The sequence below is a fragment of the Oryzias melastigma genome, linkage group LG21 (genome assembly GCF_002922805.2).
Source record: "Oryzias melastigma strain HK-1 linkage group LG21, ASM292280v2, whole genome shotgun sequence".
Lineage (NCBI taxonomy): Eukaryota > Metazoa > Chordata > Actinopteri > Beloniformes > Adrianichthyidae > Oryzias > Oryzias melastigma.
In genome coordinates this window covers 298,959-314,944 of record NC_050532.1, presented here as the reverse complement: position 1 = coordinate 314,944, position 15,986 = coordinate 298,959, and the positions used below count along the sequence as shown (strand labels likewise).

At 39.5% G+C, this 15,986-nt stretch overlaps 1 long non-coding RNA gene across 1 annotated transcript; it reads left to right on the top strand.

Moving 5' to 3' along the window:
* Window positions 1–6,487: 6,487 nt before the first annotated feature.
* On the top strand, window positions 6,488–7,653 carry LOC112155603. The gene is made up of 3 exons (XR_002920814.2): window positions 6,488–6,899; window positions 6,971–7,114; window positions 7,201–7,653. It is a non-coding gene; the product is annotated as an uncharacterized LOC112155603 (long non-coding RNA).
* The last annotated feature ends 8,333 nt before the right edge of the window (window positions 7,654–15,986 follow it).

Sequence of the window (15,986 nt, the reverse complement as noted above, 5' to 3'; positions counted from 1 at the left end):
TTGTTCGCTAGCTAGTTAGTTCGCTAGCTTGCTACAGCGGAACTCGCTAGCTTACTACAGTGGAGCTCGCTAGCTTGCTACAGCAGAGTCCGCTAGCTCGATATAGTGGACCTCAATATAGCAAAGCCCGCTACAATGGAGCTTGCTACAACAAGCTAGCTTGCTACAGCAGAGCTCGCTAGCATGCTATGCCGTCCACCCGGAGGCTTGAGAGTATAGCGGGCCAACCCACTGAGTGCCTACTTTAGCCAATGTGGGCAAACAGATGGGGTCACCGTGGAGACTTCACACAAACCCTATTGGGGCCCCCATTTTCTGCCTACTTTTAAACCACATGGTCCCCACTTGGACTTGGTGGCTGTAGTAGTGAGAGCAGGGAGCAGTAACATCCAGAAAAGTGAAGAACTCAGAAAGTTCTTGTTTTCTGACCAGTCCAGCTTGTTGTTCATTTCATGTCATTAAGATACATCTTTTCAAATACGACACTAAGATTTTTGAGAATGTTTAAAAAAGAGTGTAATGGAAAACTTCAGTGCACAGAAATAAGCATTTATTAGGTTTTATCAGAAGAAAAAAATGTAAAATAGTTATATTTTAGAAGAACACAAACCTCAATGGATATGTTTAGATTTTATGTATCATACGCTTTATTTATTTGCTTCTTCCAAAGCGTGAAACAAACATAAAAGTTTCCTCGTGCATCAAACTCTGAGTGTTCACAGTGATGTGAAGGACCGGACTCGAGGGACATTCTGCTAAAGAAAAAAAAAGCTTTATTTCCAGGTTTGCACTTCAATAAAATCCCACCAAATGACCTTCAAATCAATGTTAAGCTTTTATTACTGGATTGACAAATCAATAACAATAAAGAAAAGCAATAAGGCTCAAGGTAAACTAAGACCAGCAACACAAAAAGAGAAAAACGGCTGAAAAAACAGCTCAAAATGTTCAACCTTAAAAGAAAATGAAATAAAAAATAGGCCCTCTGACTGAACTCTGAACGCTTGGGGATGATGGGACATTTCACCTGCTGTCTGAGGTCCTGGTCCAGGTATCAGCAGGTATCAGCCAACCATAGGAACTTTCCAATACTGCGATATTTTTAGGGAAACATGAAGCAAAGAAGGGAAGTAGTTGGGGGGGGGGGTCAAAGGAGTATAGTCTTTTAAAATCATATCAAAAGTCGAGGGGAAACCTTTCTGCAGGTGGTCTACTCATCAGTATTAACTATAAAAACACATGCGATAATAACATAGAACCATTTCAAAGATCTTTTAATTGAAAATCAAAACTGAGATGGTTGTTAGCAATAAGAGGATTAATACGTCAGCCAGAGAAGTCTCTCCCCCCTCAAAGATAAACACATACATTAGAGGAAGGTAATGATGGTTCTGCAGTCTGCCATTGTCACATTGAACCCAAATCGGATTACTCAGTTGAGGTCATTTTGTAAAAAAGGCGATGAAGAAGCAAATCTAAAGATTTAAGTGACAAAAGTCTTATTTCTTAATGGCAGCATAATTATTACTGCCTGAGAGAAGACATAATGACGAGGCTGAGAGAAACCAAAATAACTTGAATGAGGTTTGTGTATCTGTCAGTGACTCAGACAGACAGAAAAATAAAACACGTTTCACCACCTTCCCTGTTATTTTACTTTAACAGCTCCAATGATGGTCTGCGGTTTGATGGCCGCAGTTGTTGTGAAGCGTAGAAAGCCTTTTTCCAGTCCGTCCAAAGGAAACAAAAGGAAAAGAGTGCATGGCAACATCACAGCAACCCATCTGCAGGTGAAACAACAGCTGCAGAGGCCTTTCAGTGCAATTAGTCACTGTGGGCACACAAAAGAAAACACAGTTTCAAATTCTGACCAGAGGTGGTAAATAATAACTGATTACTGAACAGGACTCAGGATGCTTAGATTTCATTAAAGTGATGGTCTACCTGCTCCCCAGAATCATGGGAGTTTTACTCTGAAATTGAAGGGTCAATCCATATTTGTGTGAATGTTTAGTGAGCATACCCACTATAGTAATCCTCCAACTCCTTTCCGTAAGTTTTTCTGCATGTAAAATCTTAATCACACTTTCAGTGATTTCAGCAATCTTGGTATCAAAATATTCAGCTTGTTCAGTACATTACTGCTTGTATTTTTGGTATTCAGAAACTTAAATTATAAAATATGCTCAATAGGAAATGAATGAGAAAGTCTTTAACTTTTAACATTTTAAGTTCAACAAAAAAAAATTAAATATATTCATTGACTATGTTTTAATCTTTTATAGTAATTTAAAAAAAAAAGTGAGTTTAGGTTCTATTTTAGCAACATGCTAACCTTTTTATGCTAATTTGTTTTCGACTGGGGATTTTTTTGTGGCTAATTTAGAGTTTAGGTTCTATTTTAGCAAAAGGCTAACATTTTTGACTAATTTAGTTTACTAATGAATATTAGGCTATTTTTGGAGTTTAGCTAGTATTTGAGCAATTCGCTAGCTTTTTTGCTATTTTGGCATCTACTGAGGTTTTTTATGACAACTAAGAGTTTACTTAATATTTTGGCAACATGCTAACGTTTTTGGCTGACTTGGCATCTACCGAGGTTTTTTAGGCTAATTTCGAGTTTAGCTTCTATTTTAGCTACAGGCTAAAGTTTTTGACTAATGTGGTTTACTGAGGATTTTTATGCTATTTTAGAGTTTAGCTAGGATTTAAGCATCAAAATTGCTTTTTTCGCTAATTTGCAATTTCTGAGTTTTTTTATTCTAATTTGGAGTTTTGCTTCTATTTTAGCAACAGGCTAAATTTTTTGTCTAATTTAGTTTACTGAGAAATTTTAGTTTATGTTGGATTTTAGCTAGTATTTAGGCAACTAACTAGCTTTTGGGGGCTGATTTGGCATCTTCTGAGGTTTCTTTTTATGCTAATTTGGAGTTTAGCTCAAATTTTAGCAATATGCTAACGTTTTTGGCTAATTTGTTGTCTGCTGAGGTTTTTATAGGCTAATTTAGAGTTTTACTTCTATTTTAGCAACAGGCTAATGTTTTTGACTAATTTAGTTTACAGAGGAATTTTTGTTTATTTTGGAGTTTACCTAGTTGCCATGAGTTTGCTTTTTTTGGCTAACTTGGCAACTACCAGGGTTTCTTGGGCTAATTTGGAGTTCAACTAAACCATGTAAGTTTCAGAAGTCACACGTCATGATCTGCAGCTCCAGTAGTGGGGAAGCTTAGCGCAATTTCGATAAGGAAGATATTATTATTATTTCCCTCATGCATGCAGGTGTTCATCGTCACTCTCCACATCATCAATTGCTATGCTTTGGGAGCCAATAGCTGAAGCACTCACTTTCTTCACAGTCAATCACAATCAAACTTCTACCTTTAAATACAGTAGTTTATTTTCTCCCGCATTCTGGACATTGCGCTGGTTTCCCGGCTGCTGCTGCTACTACCGGCTGGCTGTGTTCGTGGTCGGACGCGTACGGTGAAGTCCTGCTCGTTCAGGAGGCGCGCAGCTCTTGTTCTGCTTCTTCCGCCGCTCTTTTATCTTCCAGGTATGGCTGAGTCTTCGCACGCTTCCTCCTTTCTGCTGTTAGCGATTGCAGTTTCGCCTCAGGAAGACGTCTGCTCTTCCTGCGCTCTGCAGCGGCGCATCGGCTCCAGTGCTCCGCTGGCTCAGGTACCTCCGTGTTTTTCCTGTTGTTTGCTGTTACCGCTAAGCTGCGTCCCTCAAGCCAAGTGTCTTTTCGGCTTCACTCTCACTCTCGGGGTTTCACCCTCATGTTGGCGGCGCGTACTGAGTGCGGCTGCTTGCTGCTGCTGCATATAGTTTCACGTGTTCCATTGCTTCCTATGCTTAGCTTGAGGTGCATTCAGCAGCAAGCATCATGCAGCGCAAGCCTGATCGCAGGTGCATTCATCAGCAAGGATCACATGCAGCACTAAGCCCGATGTGGTTGCATTCAGCTGCAACCAAACTTCCTGTACATGGTCATTCCTCGTAACATGTCTTCTTTCTAATTTGTATCTCCTTTAGGAAAGACCACCTGAGGCAAGTCTGTCCTAAAAATGTTTCTCTTTTATTTGGCCCAAAGTGTTCAACAGCAAGGAAGATTTCTCCAGCCCAGAGCCCAACCGCCAAAAGACTCTTATTCATGCTTCACAAATAACTTCACAATTAAGCTTTCAGTTCCACTTCTAGTTCTCTCCTTATTGAAATATTAGTCCTGCCCCCAAGCCTCACCCCTCTGACTGGATTTGCAAATCTTAGCTGTGGGTGGAGTCAGCCTCCAACTTCCCTGTTTGGTAACCCTTATCAATTTTACTATAGATTTTTCAGAAATTTAGGTAAACTTCAGCGCTATTTCATGGATCTTTAGTCTTTGCATTTTCAGCAAATCTCTTCAGCAATTAAAGTAAATTACATCATTATTTTCAGCAAAAAGCTTCAGCATCCTCACCGACTACTTTTAGCAAAAAGCATTTACACTATTATTATCGTAGTTAATGCAACTTTCCTAGTTCATTTTACTTTTTAGTTGGATAATAGAGGGAAACCTTGCTGCAATTTTCTTTCATCATAAGTGCCGTGTTGTTGCTGAATTTCTCTATACACCCAAAGAACAGCAACAATATCAACAAACCGACCTTGTTGAGGTAATTAGGGGCATTTCAGGCACAAGAAGAGGCTGGATGCTATTGCTGCCCCTGTCTGAGAACTGAGATGTGATGGAGATGTGAGAGCCAGGACTGAGCGAGGCTCATTGCTCATCTTTCTCCTGTCCATGTCTAAGAGGCTGCCATGAGGTCTGCTGGGAAAACATGAACATGTTCGGTCCTTTGTGGTCTCAAAACTGGCTTGAAACATAGAAAACAAAGATCCATGAACCTAGTTTGAAAAGGACCCAAAATCAGGGGACAAAAAGGGGATAGTTCAGAAAATAAGAAATGTAAACATTTTAAATTGTGTATTTAAGAGTGGACAAACATTTTACAGGAAGGTTTGAAAATATAGATCTCATCATTTTTTTACATTTTGTTTCATAACGTCACAACTTTCTCTGAAGCTTCTTTGTTTAAAATGCTCAAAGTTTTATGACATTGGATTTGTCATGGCCATCATGTTTGTTAAACTTCCGTACAGAAATACTTCACATTAATTTACAGAAACATCTATATGTAGCCTGTTTGAAAACTTTTATTGACATCTGTATTCATTCAAATTTACCCAAATATAAAAAAGTAAGAAAAAAATGAGCAGAGAATGTAGTCTGAGCAGGTCAGATGAGCCTTCCCTGCATGTTTTCTAAGAGAGTATTGTGACTGGAAAAGTCTGTTGGTCCAGATCGAGTCCTGAACTTTGAATTTGGCCTGTAATTAGGCTGCCTTCAACCAGACATTTTCGAAACACAACCATGTGACTAAAGCTCTCTTCAGTCATTATTCAGGAATAACGAGGGCGGGGCAAAGCAATGAGGGAAATAACTTTTGCTAAAAATCTCGTTGGCCACCTCACAACATGTAAAAAGGTGACAGGTGTCTCCAGTATACCAAAATGCCCCAGCACAGCCACTGTGCAGCCAACCGGCCATATTTGCAGAAAACCAGGCATTTAGGTCGCCGCGCTGTGGCATTTCATTTTTGTATATGTGACCATAGCTTTAGATGCTCTATCTTTTGCAGTAATGCTCTATCTTTTGCAGTAAAAGGCGCACTGGATTATAAACCCACTGACATTAAATGGTTAATTTGTAAAATGATGTCATATTTAAACCGCACTGAACTATGACATACATTAAGTGGGACAAAAGAGTCAGAGACCAGTCCATCAGACTTTATTAACTGTGTTCACTTTAACTCTAAAACGCTTTTTGTAGTATGCTACACATTTGCCATGTTAGTGTATTCATAATACCTGTAACTCCCAGCCTTGTTCACAGCACACACACACAAAAAAAAAAAACAGAATACAGATAAAACAAACATTACTGCAGCTACACTAACTTCCAAATTTGTTTACAACATAAAAAAAACACACACACAGAGGCTGAGACATTTGGATCCATATGCAACATGATTTAATGAGAGCGAAGAGCAGGTAAACTCAAAACAATAGTGATGTTACCAGAAGTGCCGAGTCTTCAAAGCGTGTATCGAGTAATGTAGGCGGGGTTACCATGAAGCATGTGCCGAGACTTGCTTCATCTGGGGGAGGAGCCACAATGATGACGTCTGAAGCTTCACTGCCGAGTTCTATCACATGATTGGTCAAGGAAGTGGTTCAAATCTTTTAGGGCTTATAAATCTGCCGGGTCCCGATCAAAATGGGGGTTTTTGGAGGAGAGTTGCGATTAGTTGAGGATTTGGATAGAGTTAGGATAGCGTTGATTTCAATCAATCAATCAATCAAGATACTTTATTAATCCCCTGGGGGGAAATTCATTGTTTTTCAGTACAACCAAGAACAAGACGATCCACGAACCCAAGCAGCTCACTCAGAGATCTCGACTGCGGTCTATGTGGTTAACAGTTCAAGGTTCACTGCGGAAGCGTCCACTGAGCGGCGCCCCTTATTTAATATATTTTGCAGATAAAGTAGGTGTTTAGGGAAAGATAGATTTATTTAGGAAAGTGAGGATATTTATTGGATAGGATGGAGCCAGCAAGGAAGAGGAGGATCTCCCCTGTATGAGAACACCTTGATCTGATATCTCCTAACAAGGTAAGCTTTATCAAACATTAAGTCAAAATCATTAGGTTTACATATCAACAAGTATTTGTCATAGTTCCATGTTTTTTTCAAAGGTGAGATGTTTAGTGTGTTCCAAGGAATTGGGATGTTAAGGCATTACCGTGCCTTTCATGAGAATATGGACGAAGTAAGAGCTTCATCTTCCCATGGTAAGCCATGACATTATATTGTTTATTGTGCATAGATACAAACTCTGTATTTACTTCCCCTTTCTATTCAGCCACCAGAAAACAGGAACTTGATGAAGCCCTTGTTTCTATGATTGTGAAGGACACACAACCCTTCACTATTGTGGAAGACATTGGATTCAGGGGGTTTGTGTCCAAATTGGATCCCAATTATGTTCTCCCTACAAGACAGATATGTATGAGATGCATGAAACAAGTGAGACCTCAGTAGTGTTTGACAAGTCAACCTAATTCAGTGTTATATACGTATCTCATCCTTTAGGCTTTGAAGGCCATGGTGGAGGACAAATATGAGGCAGAAAAGGAGAAGACAAAGGCTAAAATTCAAAAGGCAGCTGCTGTTAGCCTTACTTCAGATATGTGGACAACCATGAATTTGGATGCCTACCTGGCTATTACTTGCCATTTTGTTGGTGAGAAGTCCAAGCTCTGCTCAGTGTTGTTGGGAGTGCAAGAATTCCCCCAGTCACACACTGCTGAAAATATTGCTCATGAGAAAGCCTCATTGATGGCAGAATGGGGAATCACCAATAAAGTGACATGTTTTGTCACAGATGGTGCTCCCAACATGGTTGCGTGTGTGATAGAGCTAAAGCTTCGGCATCACATTTGCATTGCCCATACTCTTAATCTGGTGGTTAAGAAAACACTGGAGCAGAACCCTATTCTCTCTGGCATCCGGGCCAAAGCAAGGAAGCCGGTTGGCTTCTTTAGAAGCAGCACTACTACCAAGGTAAGGTAATTCCCTGTCTCTCAATATAGAATAATTCTTACTATATCTGTGATCCTGCTGCTGTGATTTAATGACAGACTCATCTGTATCTTTAAAGGAGAAGTTTACACAAGTGCAGCTTCATATGGGCATGCCTGTAAGAAAACTCTTGCAAGCAGTGGAGACCAGATGGAACAGCACATATCTGATGCTCCAATGTCTGGTTGATCTCAGAGGTCCTGTTGGAGCAGCTTTAGCAGGACTACAACATGACATTCCGAGGATCACCTCAGAAGAATTTAAAATTGTTGAAGGTTGTATGTCTTTGCTGACCCCCTTTTATGAGGCCAGAGCTGTCGGCAGAGGAAAACGTATCTGCCTCTAAAGTCATATCTCTTCTGAAAATGCTGAAACAAAATCTCCAGGAGGAAATGACAAAACCGGTTCCTCTTGCAGCATTGGAAATGGGAGAAGTGCTCATCAGGCAGTTACGGGAGAAGCCGTACACATTACAATCAATGAGTATAATGTCACTTGCCACACTCCTGGATCCTCGTTTCAAAATTATTGGATTCTTCTGTCAAACAAAAGCCACTGAAGCTGTGAAGCGACTGACTGCAGAATGCTCAACAATTATAAGGTCACAGCAGACCCGAGAGGACATTCCCCAGGTATCTACCTCTAATGAAGTCACTGAAGGTAAATTGTTACTTTAAATTTATTTGCATTGATATGAGATCATCTAACATGATCTGTAAATTATTCTTAGGTAGCAAACTTTGGCATCCTTTAGACATGGAGGCAAGAACGTCCCAAAATGCAACTGCGGATACTACTGTGGAGGTACAGCGATATTTGTCCGAACCAAACATTGGAAGACTTGAAAAAGACTTGGGAGAAACAACAACTCATCTACCCAACCCTATACAAACTTGCAATTGCCTTTCTGTCCACACTTCCCTGTGAAAGAATCTTTTCTGAAGCAGGAGAAGTTGTGTCTAAAAGAAGGAATTGCTTGAAACCAAAAAATGTAGAGAAACTCTTGTTTCTAAATAAAAACGAATAACCCTCCCCATCTTGAACATCATATTTCCAGTTACATAAGCATTGTATGGCCTTTTACAAGTTCCACAAGCACTCAAATACGTTGACAAAACAGACCAAGAATATAGTATACCTTATTTGTAAAGACATTTTTCAGTCATACATGTTCTGCTATTCATAATAGTTCCCAAAGTGTTAATTGTATTGTAACAAGTGATTTTGGAGAAGAAGCCTGTAATTCCAAACTTGGCCAGTAGATGGTATCGTGTGCACATGAAGCTTCAAGAAATGAACCCTTTCTCGAACCAATGGCTGAAGTGGTTCAGTGTCCCACAATGATTCATCTCACCATCACTACAAAAGAAGGCATAGTGAGGAAACAGGCCAGAGTCAGAGCAAGGAGTGAATAAACCAGTGAGGTTGTCAAAACACAGTGAGACAACCGAGAAGAACCGCTCAGACTGAACACAAGCAGACAATACAAGACTTCACACTGAGCAGAGTGGAGTGGAGAGCAGGATGAAGTACAGCTTGGTGATTGGCATGAATGGGGAACAGCTGGTGAAGGAAGGAGCAGTGGCAGATGCATGATGGGAAATGGACTAAGGAAGTGAACGAATGCGGTCAGTATTCTTCCCTCTGGTGGTCGGAGGAGGACATGACTGGTTGAACCCTGACACTGACATCACCACATTTTAGCCGCATAAGAGTATTCAAAATAACACCCAACCAAACATGATGACAGAGCGCCGTGAACCTCTCAGAATCCCTTCAATATCAGTAAACACACCAGAATTATATAAGGCACTCCTGATTATAAGGTGAATTGTCGTTTTTTTTTTTTTTTAAAGATACAGCTTATAAAGAAAATACAGTAAATGCTTCCTACTTGATTTTTTCTTTTTCTCACCATGTTTGCCCTCTTAAACCTTTTCCAGCTCAACCACGATTCCCACAACTTCAATTTTGTGCTGAACTGCTTGATCACTAGTTCGATCGGCCCCAGAGAGCAAGGAAGAGGACCAAATGAATCCAACCCGCTAATGCAAATATGCCCTTAAATGGAAAAGGGGAACTGTATAAACTGATATTTAAGAGCTTGTTTCATAGTTAAGTCCTTGACCCCGTCTTGCAGTTCCTCAAACATGCATCTGTCACAGTGAGGACAGGAAAACAGAGTGTTTAGGTTTGTAAGAATCCTTTTAAAAATATGACCCACACTATGATAAAAGTTCCACATGGCGTGCTACACTGTGTTTTTGCTAAATCCGTACAGGATTATAATAAGCTTTAAGGAAGTCTGTAAAGACACCAAACCTTCCCTTTAAGAGGATTTAGTAAATGGCGTATACTTGTATAGCGCTTTCTACCCTCCTTCAAGGGCCCAAAGCGCTTCACAGTCACAGACCCATTCACACATTCACACACCCATTCACATACTGGTGGTGGCTCCGCTGCCGAACACTGGCGCCAACCTCCCACCAGAGGCAATTCGGGGTTCAGTGTCTTGCCCAAGGACACTTCGACACATGGGCGGGCAAGGCGGGAGTTGAACCCGCTCACTTCTGATCAGGAGTCGACCGCCCTACCGCTGCACCACGGCCGCCCAGGAGAACGGAGACAACGTGCAGAGTTGTGGACTTAGATATCCAGACGGAGGAGGGGGACTGCTGCTGTAGTGTAGACCTGCAATGCTTTCAAATCAAAACCCCAAAACACTAATCTGAAGAAAAGGCTGAAATAATGAAACAAATTTTAGAAACAGTATGTAACTGAGTGTCTGTTGAACGAAATGGAAATGCTGGATAAACCCTGTGGGACAAAGCGGTCTGATCCTGGGCTCCGGTGGAGGCCTTGTCGCATGGCAGTGACCCAGCAGGCCAACTCTACGGTGGAAGATAGTTTGAGTTCAGCACAGGTTAGGATTAGGTGACTCAGGTATGGAAACACCTCAAATATATTTGAAGGAGTCAGTTAACACACACCTCAGTGTCGGCATCACACGCTCAACAATCTCTTCTCCTGCTTGTCATCCTTTGAGAGTCACGAGTAAAATATCTGACAAAATCAAAGACTGAAGCTACAATAGAGCCTGCTGGAGTGTCAGAGAAAACAAACCTACTGACAGAATCCACAAAAAAAGGCTCTAGTTTTTGTTTTCTTTTTTACTTCAAAGGGGCATGATAGACAATGCTCAGGGATTTTAAATAGTGACTTTTTTTTAAATTCTGTATCATTGTCATCTTTTGAAATTGAATTTGTAAACAACTTCTAGTGAAACAAATATATAACCACTAGGGGGCGGTGACACACCCATCTGTTTGCAGTCCTGCATTTAATGAAAGCAAAAGAAAAACAACAGTATGCAGGACAACAGAGAATATTCAAAGAACAAATAGGAAAACTGAAGATGTGCTGGAATATACACAACATGCTCAGTAACAGAGATGCTCAGGAATGTTTAGTTTTGATCTGGAAGAAACCAAAGTTAGGCTGTACAAGAGGAAGAAGGAAGCTCTGCACATGATTTTAACATTAAACTTGACACATTTAAACTCCTGGAACAAGCGTTCAAACAGGAGTGTTTTTACTCATCTGCCAAATTTCACCAAAGTTTGGCTCAAATGTTAGACTTCACAAACACATTTTCATCCTTTAATTTAGTCACAATGTGTTTCATGAATGACCAACTCTTTCCAGAATTGCCCCCTTCTTACTTTTCAGTGCTTTGTCATACAAATCTTTACAACAGATTGAACAATTTAAGAATGAGGTTCAGTGACTCAAGTCACAAACTTAAGAACTTCTTCAGGTAGTTTGGAAACTCCCTCATTAACATATTTTTCTGTTTCTTGTTAGAAGTCACAGCCCAGCGAGATGAGAAGAACAGAAAGAAAAGATTAACAGCATCACTATGGTTGTGGTGGCTCCTGTCCCAGATTTCAAACCTCTTTACTCAGAAAGAGGACATAATCTCATCTCAGCAGCTCAGACGACGTGAATGGACGGTCATGGGTCAGTCAGCTGATACGGAGTCAACATCAGCCTATGTCTATGAAATATCTACTCTAAAAAAGTGTGTTTTTTTATACTTCCAGTGTAATCATTACAGCATTGGTTCATTAAACAGCTTGGTAGGAAAGAAAACAAAATGTGTTGAATAGAAAAGAAAATATTGTTGCTCTGTCTCTGTATCTGTTTATTTTCACTGAACTGTTTCACAGTTCGGGGAAAAAAGTACAACAAAGAGGAAACAGTTTTGGAGGACAATAACCGCAGAAATATTCAGGTCTAGATAATAAGTAATGCAATATGTTACTGGTTTCACCAATAATGTGCTTTCACACATTAGGTGCTTCTTACTAGTGCAATAGTTGCCTGTTCTTCATTAGGAATGCAGAGTATTTAAACGTGAAAATCTACAATATTCTTAACCAGTAATTTTTTTTTGGAGTAAACTTTAAATTGTTCTGGACTGTCTCCTCTAAGGTTAGTGGAAACTGGGGGTACAAAAAGTTTTCTTTTGTTGGGCAGGTCTGCCAGGGGCTGTTGCGAAAACTATTACCCGACCATCATCAGCATAGAAACGGACTCACAAGCTGCTGAGTGTGGACAGCAACACCCTGAGAGTACGGGGTAAAGAATCTGTCAATAAGAAACATATTCCCAGAAACTTAGTGGTGCACAAAAACAATACTTTGTGTACAAAAAATATGAATACATTTAGTTTTAATGTTTTATTGTCTACTTTGAACATGATACCTTTTTGTTTTGAATACAACTTTTCTTTGTCTTAATATTATTTATTATTAATAATATTATGAATTGATTTGTTTATTGATAATGTTGAACAATGTCATCATATTGAGTTGTGTATGTAGTGGGGAGGCAAGAATCACATACATTTTTGTGAACATTGTTTGTTATGACTTATTTTGAATATTTATATATGTCAATACTTGCATGTATATCTATAAATGTAAAAGGTTAGTAAAAGGTCTGGACCCCCGGAAGAATAGTTGCAACTGCTCTGTTGCAATTAACGAGGATCCGTAATAAATAAATTAATTAATTAATAAATAAAAAACATTTGTCCTAACTCACTGTCAAAAATACTTCACAAGGTCACATGCATAAACATCGAGTCCCGAAGCATTGATTGTTCAAACTGCGCATGTCTGTTGTTATTTTATTTAACCATTATTTAACCAACAAATCCCATTGAGATCCATTGATCTCTTTTTCAAAGCAGTCCTGGTCAAGAGGCAAAAATTACAAACACCCAAGACAGGTCATAGAGTGAAAATATGCTTAAAATAAATAATTATGATGAGATAAAGCAGAATAAAACAGAGTAATTAGTTAAAAACAGTTACAAATTAGTAATTTCATTTCAAAGTTTCTTCATAATAACGTCAAGTTGTGAGCTTTGTTGAGGTTTATTTAATAAACTCACATAAAATAGAACATTTTAGAATATTATTGATCCCATAACAGGGAAATTATCTTAACAACCATAGCTCTGTTGAAAATGGAAAACAGATTACAGCAATCTCCGACCGGATTTTGTGGTTGTCAGGCGACTGTAGCTGATCGTGTAAACAATGCACCAGCAGATGGTTTCAGACCCAGAAGTGGTGGAAAACAACCCATAGGGAGCAGTGTTAATTTTGACAGAGAATTTTAATTTAGTTTTAGTCATAGTCTTTTGACTAAAATAGGGTTTAGTTTTAGTCGCAATTTAGTCATGTTGATTCTATTTATTTTAGTCAAATTTTAGTCGACGAAATTACCGTAGATATTTAGTCGACAAAAATATAGAACAAAGGTAAAGTATTTTAATCACATTTACACCGTATGATCATATGAATAACACGCAAAGATTTGAGTAATTTGTAAAAAAAAAACAAAAAAAAAAAACATTTTACTTCACTTTGCTTTCCAAACTTGTCATTACTGCGAATTAAGCTTCAACAACTTAAAACACAATAAAAGAAAGAATAAATATAATTATATCATTATAATTCCATCCCATTTCCAATCAGAAAGTGTCTATTCACACGTAATTTTCAAAAAACCTGCAGCCACTGCTAGACTTTTTTCTTAGTCACACTGACCCAGAGTAAAGGGTTAAGGTTAGGATTATGGTTATGGTTAGGGTTAAACAAGCAAATGTTTCCTGAATGCTGCTTTCTCTGCAGCTCACGGCTCCACCAGGGGATGGGTCAAATGTGGAGAACATATTTCACACATTTAGGAGTGTGACAGTTAATAGGACTTTAACTTAAAAGTTTAATTTTAAATACATGCGGCCAAAAAAAAAAAAAAACATTCACTTGGGAGTAAGCTGTCCAGAACACCTGTGAGCATGTTATATGTGCTTGAACAGCATGTCTGTGGTGAACTGTAATACCACCGCCAGCCAATAGAGGGCGTCATGTAAGACGTGGTGGCGCTGGAGATTAAAACGTAGACTGATTGTGGATCTGAAGAAGCTGCGGGGCTGCTAGCGCTCGGAAATACACAACAACATCGATTTATAACTTTACAAACGTCATTCTAAAACAGTAAAGCCAGACTTACATTTAGATGTAAACCTCTGAGCTTCAGAGCTTCACCTGCGTGAAGAAAAGCGCTTCTCCACCGCGCAGTACCGGCGCTAATTAGCTTGGCTAGAGCAACCCCTTAAAACAACTATGTCAGATAATCCAACTCTTTAAAATGGAACAACAGTTTGAAGGGTCGGGGAGGAATTAGGATTTAGCCCAATACGCTGGAAATAATCGAGTTTGTTTGTATGTTTACCTTTGCTGGATTTCAGGCTGGCTTGTTTGCAAACGTCGCTTCAGGTTTTCTGGTGTTTTTGCCTGTGATGTCGCTCCACACAACGTCTTGTTGAGGGTCGTCTTTAATATAACATTTGTCCATATATGTACATAGACATTTTTCACCTCTATCACAGACACGATTCATTGAATTAGCGTCTTCCAGGGCGGGCTGCAGGGCTCTGTGTTCTGATTGGATCGCTCTGCATTGGCTCCCGCCCTCCTCCACCAGCAGTCATTATGATTGGATATCGTCTTCGATCAGCTTTTTTGTTTCGCTTGTATTCGTTGATGAAAAAAGTCTGTCAATTTAGTTAAAGTTTTTGTTTCTGGGCAAGAGTTTTTGTTTCGTTTTCGTTTCGTTTTCGTTGGGTAAATAGTGTCGTTGACGAAGATGATGACGAAAATTTTTCGTCAACGAAATTAACACTGAAAGGGAGTAGCAGAAAAATTACTCCACTTATTAGGAGTTAAAAAAAAGTCTGTGTCTGTCAAAAGTAGTTGACAATAGGAGGATAAAGAAACATAAAAAGCTGAGTTAACTTGGAGCTGGCTAACTGGCAGCCAACTGTATTGCCCACCCCTAGTGAACATTTCTACTCACACATCAGGAGTATCCAAGCACTCGGATACATGTAACAGCCCTATGCTTCATGGGTGAATTGTTCATTTTAAACTGCCGCTTCACTGTGAGTGTGACTGTCACTTCTCCATGGCGTACCCCACCTTTGCCCAATTATAACTGTGATAGGCTCCAGCAACCATAAAAGAGATTCGGGTTTGGAAAATGGTTGGATGGACATGATTTTTCTACTACACATGACAACGGTCGCTATCTTTTTAAAAAATATGTTATTTTGATAAGAGTAAAAATTTTCATTTATTTAGCAGCACGTCTTTGTGATTAAAAGTTGGATTGACCCAACAGAGATTTAAACACCACTTTGTCTTTCCAACTGGCTTTTTCAGAATATTTTTCAGTTGACTATGTAAGTGTCTCATAACCCTTTAACACTAGAGCTCCAGTTTTTATGTTCTTTGAGCTACTGTATTTTTTTTTTATATGTTAACACAATCAACGTGTTAACATATAACCAGCAGATTTTAAAGGAGAAAAGCGGCACAAGCCTGTGAACCAGGTGAAACGAGGTTCACACTGGACGTGGAGTGCACCGCGGAGTTCACCGCGGAGTGCGCCTTAGATTGCACACTGTGACTACTCTCTTCTGCAATTCACACCACAATCACATTTTTCCGCAAAAGTCGACAGGCGCTTCTGCTAGAGGTTATTTCTTTGCTTGTTTTTGCCATCATGGGTAAATTAATAACCTAAAAATATTACCCCATGTTTCTGCTAAGAAGAACTCTCCTTTCTCTCTTGTTTTTTTACACCCAAACCTAGCCCCACCGCCACTCCGAAGTCGGCCCACTGCGATGATCTGTGTGTTGGTGTGGGTGGGGGTGTGT